This window comes from Gossypium hirsutum, chromosome D01 (genome assembly GCF_007990345.1).
Source record: "Gossypium hirsutum isolate 1008001.06 chromosome D01, Gossypium_hirsutum_v2.1, whole genome shotgun sequence".
Lineage (NCBI taxonomy): Eukaryota > Viridiplantae > Streptophyta > Magnoliopsida > Malvales > Malvaceae > Gossypium > Gossypium hirsutum.
The window spans coordinates 57,135,235-57,146,899 of NC_053437.1; the positions used below are offsets into that span (position 1 = coordinate 57,135,235).

The window sequence follows — 11,665 nt, forward strand, 5'->3', positions numbered from 1 at the left end:
TGTTTTTCGTGCAATGCAACGTTGTAAGAGTTGTTTGGTTTTGAAGTTTTGTGTCTTAATGTTCAATCTAGACTTAGTAAAAGATATGATATTCCGATGGCTACAAAGAGTTTTATACAAACTTTACTTGCACACTTTGGGGTATATGAAAAGTTAGAAATGCGATTATCTTCGAAAAATCCAAACTGAACACCTGATTAACAGTTGTTGAGCATTGGCCTGAAATGCAACAAGAGACCAGCAACAGTTCAGCATGGAGACCAGTAGCAGCTCAACATGAAGATCGGCATTGGAGTTGAACCGAATGCTATAACTTTTTTAGTCCATTTTGTTCATTTTGTTCTTATGTAACTTTATTTAGTTTCCTTGTAATTTGTCCACAAAGTTAGTAAGATTAGATTTTGATTTGAATTTGATCTAATAGCTGATATGTCAGCTTACTTTTGTGTGTAATTCAAGTTTGTATTAGTCATGCATTTGTGGGAGTAGTTATGTCATTAGGTAACTGTCCAATTGTTATGTAACTTACATATATTTTCAAATTTTAAATGAAATCAGTGTGTGAGTTTTTTGGTTATTTTCTTTTTAAAACTCTATTCTCTCGATTTTGCTTCGGTTCTTCTGTCTTTGCTTTTGTTTTACTTTGTTTTGCTCCTCCTCATCCCTAACAAATGGTAATCAGAGTCTGTCATCTTTGAGGGCCTCTATTGTTGGTTGCCTTATTGTGAAAACAAAAGCTTGAGAAGAAAGAAATTGAAGCTGTTGAGTTTGTTTCAGTAGAATGAGCTTCACACCACCTCCACCACCTGTGTTTGCCGGAGAGAACTACCAAATTTGGGTGGTTAAGATGAAGACATACCTTTAAGCACATGATTTGTGGAATGTGGTCGAGAATGATGTTGACCCACCTCCATTGAGGGCTAATCCTACCATTGCTTAGATTAGGCAGCACAGTGAAGAGTGTGCCAAGAAGTACAAAGCAATGGCTTGCTTACAGAATGAAGTATCTGATGTGATCTTCATTAGGATAATGGCCTTTGATTCACCTAAACAAGCGTGGGAGAAACTGAAGGAAGAGTTCATGGGGTCAGATAAGACAAGGCAATAACAATTGATCAATCTCAGGAGAGATTTTGAGAACCTGAAGATGAGAGAGTCAGAAACCATCAAGCAGTACTCAGGCAGGATAATGGCCACTGTCAATAGCATAAGGCTCCTGGGAGAATACTTCAGTGAAAGCAGAGTTGTTGAAAAGGTCATCACCACTCTCCCTGAGAAGTTTGAGTCTAAAATTTCATCACTTAAGAACTCGAGAGATTTTTCAGCTATTTCATTGTTTGAGCTGATAAACTCCTTGTATGCACTTGAGCAAATGAGGGCCAATGGGCAGGAAGAGCATCCTGAATGAGCTTTCCAAGCAAAGGCCAAATAAGGCTCAGGTTCAAACCATAAAGGGAAGAAGCCTTGGCTCGATAAAAGGGAGAAAATAAGGAATGATGCATGCAAGAAAAGGTTTCCACCATGCATTCACTACAAAAAGACTACACACTTGGAAAAGTACTGCTGGTACAGGCCAAGCATCCAATGCAAAAGTTGCAAATATTTTGGCCATATTGAGAAGGTGTGCAAAAGCAAAGGGAAAGAACCAGCTCAACAGTAAATTCAAGCTCAAGCTGCTGAGGATCTTCAAGCTCAGGAGGAGCATGTTTTCACAGCCTCCTGCTTTGCAATCTCAAGCAAAGTCAGATGTGATTGGCTAGTGGATAATGGCTGCACACACCATATGGCGGCTGATGAAAATCTGTTTAAAGACATTGATAGAAGTTTTACCTCCAAGATCAGAATTGGTAATGGGAACCCGATTGAAGCCAAAGGTAGAGGAAATGTTGTGATCAACACTTGGTCAGGTAACAAAGTAATCTCTGATATGTTTTTTGTGCCTGTCATAGATCAAAATCTACTTAGTGTTGGACAGCTAGTAGAAAAAAGGGTATTCACTAGTTTTTAAGAATGGCCCTTGCATTGTTAAAGACTCACATGGTCAAGAGTTAGTCACAGTAGCAATGACTGATATGTGTTTTATGCTTGATGTAAATCAACTCGAAAATAAGGCTTACACCAGTCTTATTGATAATGCTGGGTGATGGCACAAAAGGCTAGGCCATGCCAACTATAAATCATTTGACTTGCTGCATAAGTTGAACTTGGTTGAAGATATGTCTACGGTTGAAGTCAAAGACACTGTTTGTGAAGTCTGCCAGCTTGGTAAGCAGGCTTGATTACCTTTTCCAGTTAACAAGGCATGGAGGGCTCGAGACAAGCTTGAGTTGGTTCATTCTAATGTTTGTGGACCAATGAAGACTCCTTCCTTGAATGACAGTAAGTACTTTATTCTGTTCATAGATGATTTGACCAGGTTTTGTTGGGTTTACTTCTTGAAACAGAAATCAGAAGTGTTTGAAGCATTTAGCAAACTTAAGGCTTTAGCTGAGAATCAGACTGGTTGCAAAATTAAGGCTTTGAGATCAGACAATGGCACTGAATTTCTGTCTGAAAGATTTTAGAAGTTGTGTGAGCAAGCTGGGATTCACCATCAGCTAAAAACAGTATATACTCCTCAATAAAATGAAGTATGTGAAAGGAAGAACAGAACAGTATTCGATATGGCCAGATGTTTGCTATTTAAAAGCAAGCTACCAAACAAATTTTGGGTTTAGGCTGTGAACACGTCAGTATATCTGCTTAACAAGCTGTCAACTCATACTGTGAAAGAAAAGACACCTTTTGAAGCCTGGCATGGATTCAAGCCAATTGTTTCACACCTGAAGGTGTTTGGCTGTGTCTACTATGCCCTCATTCCAACAGAAAAAAAAACTAAGCTTGAAAGAAGGGTTGTTCCAGGGATTTTTGTTGGTTATAATAGTACTAAGAAAGGTTATAGAGTGTTTAATCCTTCAACAAAGAAGATTTTAGTGAGTAGGGATGTAAAATTTGATGAAGAGAAGGTTTAGAGCTGGAATGGTGCAGATCCAAGTTTGATTGAAGAAGATCAGCTAGACTGTGATTCTGAACCTGCTGAAGAAGGGCCAAGCAATGAAGTTTTTGATGATGTTCCTGTGAGAGGCACAAGAACTATTGCTGACATCTACCAAAGATGTGATGTTGCAATAATTCAACCCTAAGATTTTGAAGAAGCTGCCAGGGACAAACATTGGAAAAAGGCCATGGAAACTGAATTAGAAATGATCCACAAGAATGAAACTTGGGAATTGGTGGACAGACCAGATCATAAGAAGGTTATTGGTGTCAAGTGGGTGTTTAGAGCCAAGTATAATGCTGATGGCTCTCTGAATAAGCGCAAGAGTCTTGTGGTGAAAGGCTACAGCCATCAATATGGCATCAATTTCATGGAGACATTTACTCTAGTAGCAAAGCTAGACACAATTAAGCTTATGTTTGCCTTAGCTACTCAGAAATAATGGAGGGTTCACCAACTGGATGTTAAGTCAGCATTTCTTAATGGTTTTCTCAAAGAGGAGATTTTCATTGAACAATTAGATGGGTTCAAAGTCCTAAGAGAAGAGGACAAGGTCTATTGGCTGAAAAAGGCCCTATATGGCCTAAAGAAGGCACCAAGGGCCTGGTATGACAGGGTTGACACATATCTGTCTAGGCTCGGGTTTGAGAAAAGTGTTAATGAAGCAACACTTTATGTGAAAAGGTCAGAAAGTGAGACCTTGTTGATTGTATCACTCTATGTAGATGACTTGCTAATGACTAGAAGCAAAGATGAATTGATTAATAAATTCAAAGTGCAAATACAAAAAGTTTTTGAAATGACAGATTTGGGAGTTATGACATACTTCCTTGGAATGGAAGTGAACCAAACTGATCAAGGCATCTTTATAAGCTAACATGCCTTTGCCTTGAAGATTCTCAACAGATTTTACATGTTGAATTGCAAAATAGTCAGCACACCAGTAGCTCAATGAGAGAAGCTGACTAGTAGTGGAAATAAAAAAAGAGTTGATGAGAAAGAATATCGAAGCCTAGTAGGTTGCTTGCTTTACTTAACAGCAACTAGGCCTGACATTATGTTTGGTGTTAGTCTCCTATCAAGATTCATACACTGCTGTGATGTTATTCATTTTAAAGCTATTAAGAGAATTCTCAGATATGTTAAGGGAACTTTGAGCTATGGAATTAAGTTTGAGAAGGGAAAAGAGTTTAAGCTGACAAGATATTCTGATAGTGATTGGGCTAGCTCTGTTGAAGTCACGAAGAGCACCTCTGATTACTTCATTACCCTTGGTTCAGGAGATTTTTGTTGGAGCTCAAAGAAGCAACAAACTGTTGCTCAATCTACAGCTGAAGCATAGTACATTGTAGTTGTTGCAGTTGTTAATCAAGCCATTTTGCTTAGGAAGCTTCTATACGATCTTAATGAATAGCAATTTGAACCAACAGAAATCAGGGTTGATAACCAGTCAGCAGTTGCCATAGCCAAAAATCCAGTCTTTCATGGCAAGACTAAACATTTCACGATCAAATTTCACTTTGTTTGAGAGGCGGAGCAATCAAAAGAAGTTAGACTTGTTCATTATAGCTCAGAAACCCAATTGGCTGATATTCTGACTAAACCACTAGGAGCTACTAGATTTGAAGCTTTAAGAAGAAAAATTAGTGTTTGTTGTATACAGTCCAAGGATGAGTGTTGAGCATTGGCCTGAAATGCAACAAGAGACCAGCAGCAATTCAGCATGGAGACCAGCAGCAGCTCAACATGAAGATTGGCATTGGTGTTGAACCAAATGCTATAACTTCTTTAGTCTAATTTTTTCATTTTGTTCCTATGTAACTTTATTTAGTTTCCTTGTAATTTGTCCACAAAGTTAGTAGGATTAGATTTTGATTTGAATTTGATGTAATAGCTGATATGTCAGCTTAATTTTGTGTGTAATTCAAGTTTGTATTAGTCATGCATTAGTGGGAGTAGTTATGTCATTAGGTAACTGTCCAATTGTTATGTAACTTACATATATTTTCAAATTTTAAATGAAATCAATGTGTGAGTTTTTCGGTTATCTTCTTGTTAAAACTCTACCCTCTCGATTTTTCTTTGGTTCTTCTGTCTTTACTTTTGTTTTACTTTGTTTTGCTCCTTTTCATCCCTAACAACAGTTGGCCTTCTCAATTATGAATGTAAACTTTGAGATTAATAATAAGCATAAACATGGGAGATTGACAGCTCAATGTCCTTCAATGTGTAGGTTAGAGGCTAAGGATGACACTGAAGATAGATGGAAATTAACCTTGAAGTTATAAAGGAGGAGTTACTATGGGGGTGCAGCTATTCTCAAAGATGAAAGGGGCAATACAAGAGATTATCAACTCAATCGAAGATTTAAGCCAACATTGCTCTAATCTGTCACTTTTCTCAAAATGTTTGAGCAAGGAACAAAGAGATGCAAGCTATTCAATAAAGATAATTTTTGGAGAAATATCTTTGTCGGAAGAATAAAGGTAAATTGGCAACTTGAATTGGCTTATGCTGATATACAATTTCTTATTTAAAATGTTGATATCCACATGACAAGGTAAAGAGATAGACGATACAACAAAAAGATAAATGATAGGGCCAAGATGACAGAATTTGTTGATCCTTCTTTTATTGTGCGTAAATTTCAAATATATGTTTCACATTACAAGCTTGTTTATGTAAGCATGCACGGGTTTGCAAGGAATATTATTGTTGGGGTTTTGCAGCAACAAAAGTAGAGAACATGACAGAGAACAAGGCATCAAGAAGCTTGATATAATTTATTTGCTCAGAAGCATGCAACAAGAAATGAAAAACTGATTTTCATTATCATTAACAAAGCAATACATGACTTTTATAGACAATCTTCTCTATCAAGTACAACTACTCAGCATAGTAAGTTGTAATACATTGCTTATACACTAAAACAAGCCAACCAAACAGGTCATCCAACTACCTAAACACATCAAGCTGTTATCAAGCTTGTTCATTTTCAATCAAATTAAGTTACATTGCAACTAAAACAAAAAAAAAAGTTATTGTAGTATGGCATGCATACAAGCTATATGTACTTAACAAAATCATCATAGCAGCATGGTTGGCCACTTTTAATAATCCTCCTTGGCTTCCATGCTGCAAATACCAATCATTCATCTTCTTCTTCTTTTTTAAGCTTGATAGTTTCAAGATGCTTTGTTTTAAGTTGACCTTGCTCAAGTAATTTATCTTCAACTTTGGCCTCATTCTCAACCAAATCTGACTTGTACACATGACATCCCAGTCTTTTGTGCTAAAGATTTGTTCTTCAAATGGAGTCTTCTCCTCTTTCACAGCCTTGGTCGGCAACTTGCCTTCAAACGCATCTTGCCTTGTTCCCTTGTTCATTAGTCTTGTTTCTTCATGCACATACTCCAACAACTTCTCATTTAGCTTATCTCAAGCTTGTTTGAGAGTCTTACAGGGGTGAGATCCTGTTGCCTTATCTATAACACTCCTAACCCGTATACGTCGATAAATTAGGGTTACGAAGCGTTACCAGATAAAACGCAACTTAACACGGACATTCAGTAGAATTCAAGAATTTTACATTTATATTAAATTAGTCAAATATGAAGTAAGTATAATTATAAATTTTACTTTAACCTTTTATAACAAAACATAACATTTCAGTTCAGTTAAACCGTAAGAAAAATAAGCTAGTTTCATATGGCTATTAATTATATATATAGTACATTATAGTACGACTCCCAAAATTTTATTTAGCCTATACATGCCATAAGTTAAAATTTAAACGTTTTAATACCGAGATAGTAGATAGAGTGATGATCTTCGCTAATGATCCCCGAGTCTGCAACTTGGTTTTTAACTATAAAACAAATGGACAAAAACAATCAAAGTAAGCTTTTATAGCTTAGTAAGTTTATAGCATATCTAAAATACATATAAACGAAAATATGTATAAACATTATATTCTTATAATCAAGTTACAGACATAATCATTAATTGCATATACTAATTTCTAATATACTTATCATTTGCATTTCATCGAATGCATATCTATGATCTTTCAAATACATAAGTCAAAAGCTTATATTTTTACTTATCAACTACATGAACCAAATGTACATTTATACTTCTAATCCACATGTGCCGAATGCATACATGTATATTCAACAATTTTCATAACAACCAATATATGTGCCTATTCACTAAACACATAGATCCAAACATTTATATGCTCATCAAATACATATAAATAAATGTTCATATACTTATCCATTACATATAACCAAAATCATATATATATATCAAATGCATATAATCACTTAATTTAACAGATTCACCGGCACTTAGCCTGCTAGGCTTATAACCTGATTCAGATCACCGGCACTTAGCCTGCTAGGTTTATAACCTGATTCAGATCACCGGCACTTAGCTTGCTAGGTTTATAACATGATTCAGATCACCAGCACTTAGCCTGCTAGACGTATAGTCTCAATAATTTCATTGGTAATAAATCCGATTGGTACTGAGCTTTAACAAAAGAATCTCAATTCACAGAAGTTGTATCTCATATTTGTATATAAAATCCACATAAAATTCAGCTCAATATTCATAACTTATATCTTTAAAACACATGGATATATATAAATCTCAATCATCAAATCTAACTTAAATAATTCAATAATTCAACCGAAACACATTTATATATATATATATATAACCTCATACTTTAGATTCCATTATTAATATCATAAGATTTAACTTATAATATACTATGTACTTTTAACATTTGAATTCCATATATACCTATATAATTTCATATACCTTTTCAATACAAGATCTTATACATGTACATATATACATATTCGAATCTAACAAATATATATTACTCTATGCTTATATTCGAAACAAGAACTTGTACTTTTATACATTATACACATACATATTCGAAATTAATACACATATATATAAATATAATTTCATACCTATACTCAATATAATTATTTATTCATATATATATATGCTTATTCAATCCAACTTATACAAATATTTGATACATACATATATATATATATCTTTATATATATCTATTCGAACATCATGTAAACATATAAAACAATTAACATTAACTAAATTAAAACTTTATTGACATATATACATACCTATGTTCGAATACATCACATGCCTATAGTTCCATACCTAAATTATTTACAAAGACATTGATGTATATATATTTGTATATTCATACTCATTCGAACCTAACACATATATATACATAATTTTCATACTTCTCATTCGATTTATATACTTTTAATTTTAACTCAACATAAATACATTTGATATTCATACATGTAATATAAACTGATTTAATAAAATTAAATAGCTAATAAACTTACCTCGGATATCAACGGACACGATCGACTATTCAACTACTTTCGTTTTTTCCCCAATCCAAATCCGTTTTCTTCGTTTCTCGATCTAAACATATTCAAATTTAACCTTTTTATTCATCAAAACATTCAATTAAATCCAAAAATACATAAATGGAAAAATTATCATTTTGCCCCTAACATTTTACACTTTTTGCAATTTAGTCCTTTTTGCTCAAAACACAAAATACACAAAATTTGACTACATTCCCTTAGGGCCGAATATTCCTAGTATATTTACAAGCCCACACATTTCATTTATTTCACATTTTAACCCCTCAAAAATTTATTTTTACAATTTAACCCTAATTACTCAAATTCATCAAAAATTCAAAGACAAAACATATTAATCTTTCACATATCTTTCATATTTCATCATCAACTATCACAAAGCTCAAGCATTCATCAATGGTACATTTCAAAATCATCAACAATTCATAAAATTAAGGCATGGGTTTTAAAGTATTCGAAGCAACGATCTCAAAAACGTAAAAATTATCGAAAACCGAACAAAAACGAACCTTGAATTTAAGCTTGAATATGGACGAAAATTGATTAAGCTTTAATGGCTTTCTTCCTTCTTGGTTTCGGCTAAGAAAGATGATAATAATCTAATGTTTTTATGCTTTTAACTATCTTATATTATAATATTTGTTAATTACTAATTTAGCCTTATTTAAATAAATATAACTTATATATATAATAAGGTTAGTTTTCTCCTTAGCCATCCACTAACTATTTAGTGGTCTAATTGCATGTTTAAACCTTCCAAATAAAAAGACAACAACAAATAGATACTTTTAGCTTTAACCCCTAAATTTTTATTTTTACGCGATTAAGTCCTTTTTATTTAATCAGTTACTCAAACAACAAAATTTAAACACGAAAATTTCACACAATCAAATTCACACATAGTAAACTCCCAAAGTAATATTAAAATATTTTTTTGACTCAGATTTGTGGTCCCAAAACTACTATGTCCGATTAGGGTCGAAATCAGGCTGTCACATTATCTTGGAACTCCTCCTCATTCAGCTTATCCCAAACTTGTTTAGGAGTCTTACAAGGGTGAGCTACTGCTGCCTTAACAAGCAGCCCTTAAAGATGTTAGGCTTTGGCAACTTCTATCTTTCTTAACAAGCAGAAGAAGCAAAATCAATGACCCTTAAAGATTTAGGCTCATGATACCATTTATTGGGGTTTTGCAACAACAAAAGCAGAGAACAAAGCAACAAGAAGCTTGATATAATTTACTTCTCAACAAACGTGTAGCAAGGAATGAAAAACTGATTTTCATTACCATTAACATTGTATGTACATTAAAACAAGCCAACCAAACAAGTTATTCAGCTACCTAAATATATCAAGCTGTCATCAAGCTTATTTATTTTCAACCAAACAGAAAATATGTTATTGCAACATACACAATTGTTACATCATGCATACAAGCTATAAACAAAAATAGTTATTAAAGAATAATAGTTTTTAAAGCTATATTCATAGTAGCATGGTTGACCGCTTTTCAACAATTACTTTTAAATATTTATGCATTCTACGTTGAAACAAAGTTATTTTCTTTTTCATTCTTCATTTTCATTTTATAATTGATTTCACATTTCACATTTCACATTTCATTGACTTTTTCCTTGATTTCATTTAATGATTGATGTATAAAAAAAATCATTAGACCATTTTCATGAGTTAAAAAAACACTTTTTTTCTTAAAGAATAATAATATCTATTAAAAGTAGTTATATTTTGAAACAATAATTAAAAATAAGAATAAAATAATTTTAAGTAAATAATTATGCAATTTTGAAACAATAGCTAGGAAACTACAAAAGTACTTGGAAAGAGTGATAGGGAAGTGGGCAATTCTTTGGCATCCAACTTGAAGCAATAAAAAAAATCAAACTTAAAGAAATTGTTTATAAAGTTCGGTTTCTCTACGCCTGTGGAGCCTAACTAAGCAAGGAACATCCGCTCTCTTCAACAATTACAACAACTGAATCTAACCTATCACACATCCCGTGACGGTTCTCCTTACTTTTGAACCTTGAAGATCGATAATCTTATCACTAAATTCACCACTATGAACTCAATAAGTAAAATCACAACAAAAACGGTTTTACTATCAAATTGCACTAAGGGTGAGCGTTCGATCGAATCAAGTGAAAAATTTTCGAATTAATCGAGTTGACGAGTCTTATTTTATTATCCTAACTCGATTTGAAAAAAATTGAATCAAATCGAGTGAAATAAAAGTCAAGTCAAGTGAAATCGTTCGAGTTAAATTTAAAAATTAAACATGCAAATAAAAACCTTGTTACAATATAACTAATTTCTTGTTAAAAGCACATAAATGAAACCATATATATTTGAAAACTATTTCAAAGAAAAATAGGGAAAAAAATACATGCTTTAAAATGATAAACTTGAATAACTAATTTAGTTATTTAGGTCTCCAAAATTATTATTTTAAATTTTTTTTAAAATTTAAAATTTTATATATTATTTGTATTTTTTAAAAAATATAAATTTTAATATTTTTATAAATATTTTAAATTTTTGAAAATAATTTTGAATTTTTTTTTATAATTTTTATTGAGAGAGACCAATTTGTTCATTTTCAAAATTGACAAGGACTAAATAGATATTTACATCAATATTGTAAATTCATATAAATCATCTTCATATATTTTATACCTTTCAATAAATTATCAACATGAAAACTATCTTCATATAATTTATACCCTTCAACAAATTGACAACTCAAACATGAAAACTGCCTCCAAACAGAATGAAATGCTAAGGAAGTGGGCATTTCCCTGATACTCAATTACCAATTTCATATTTTTCAACAAATTTTAAGAGATATGTATTAGAATAAATAAAAAGGAAAAAAGAAACTAACTTGGATCTTTCCATCTAATATCACTACTTAAACCCAGCAAACGAACCAAACTAGACGATTCCCTCAAACTAAATTGTTGCGGATAACTTTTGATTAATCTGATCTATGTTCCCCATGCATAGGAGTTCCATCTATGTTTCTGTGCGGTTTCTCATAAAAGATTGATATTTCTCCTTATTTGATAATATATATATATATATTATTTTCTTTTTATCGCTGAATTGGTGCATAAGTCGAGCCATACCAAACTCAGCCAAAATCTTAGCTCCCACTGCCGAA

At 32.7% G+C, this 11,665-nt stretch overlaps 1 long non-coding RNA gene across 1 annotated transcript; it reads right to left on the reverse strand.

Moving 5' to 3' along the window:
* Positions 1-6,663: 6,663 nt before the first annotated feature.
* LOC121213959 (uncharacterized) lies at positions 6,664-8,488 on the reverse strand. Its single transcript, XR_005909543.1, has 2 exons — positions 8,440-8,488; positions 6,664-6,905 (listed from the first exon to the last, which is right to left on the reverse strand). It is a non-coding gene; the product is annotated as an uncharacterized lncRNA (long non-coding RNA).
* Between the last annotated feature and the right edge of the window lie 3,177 nt (positions 8,489-11,665).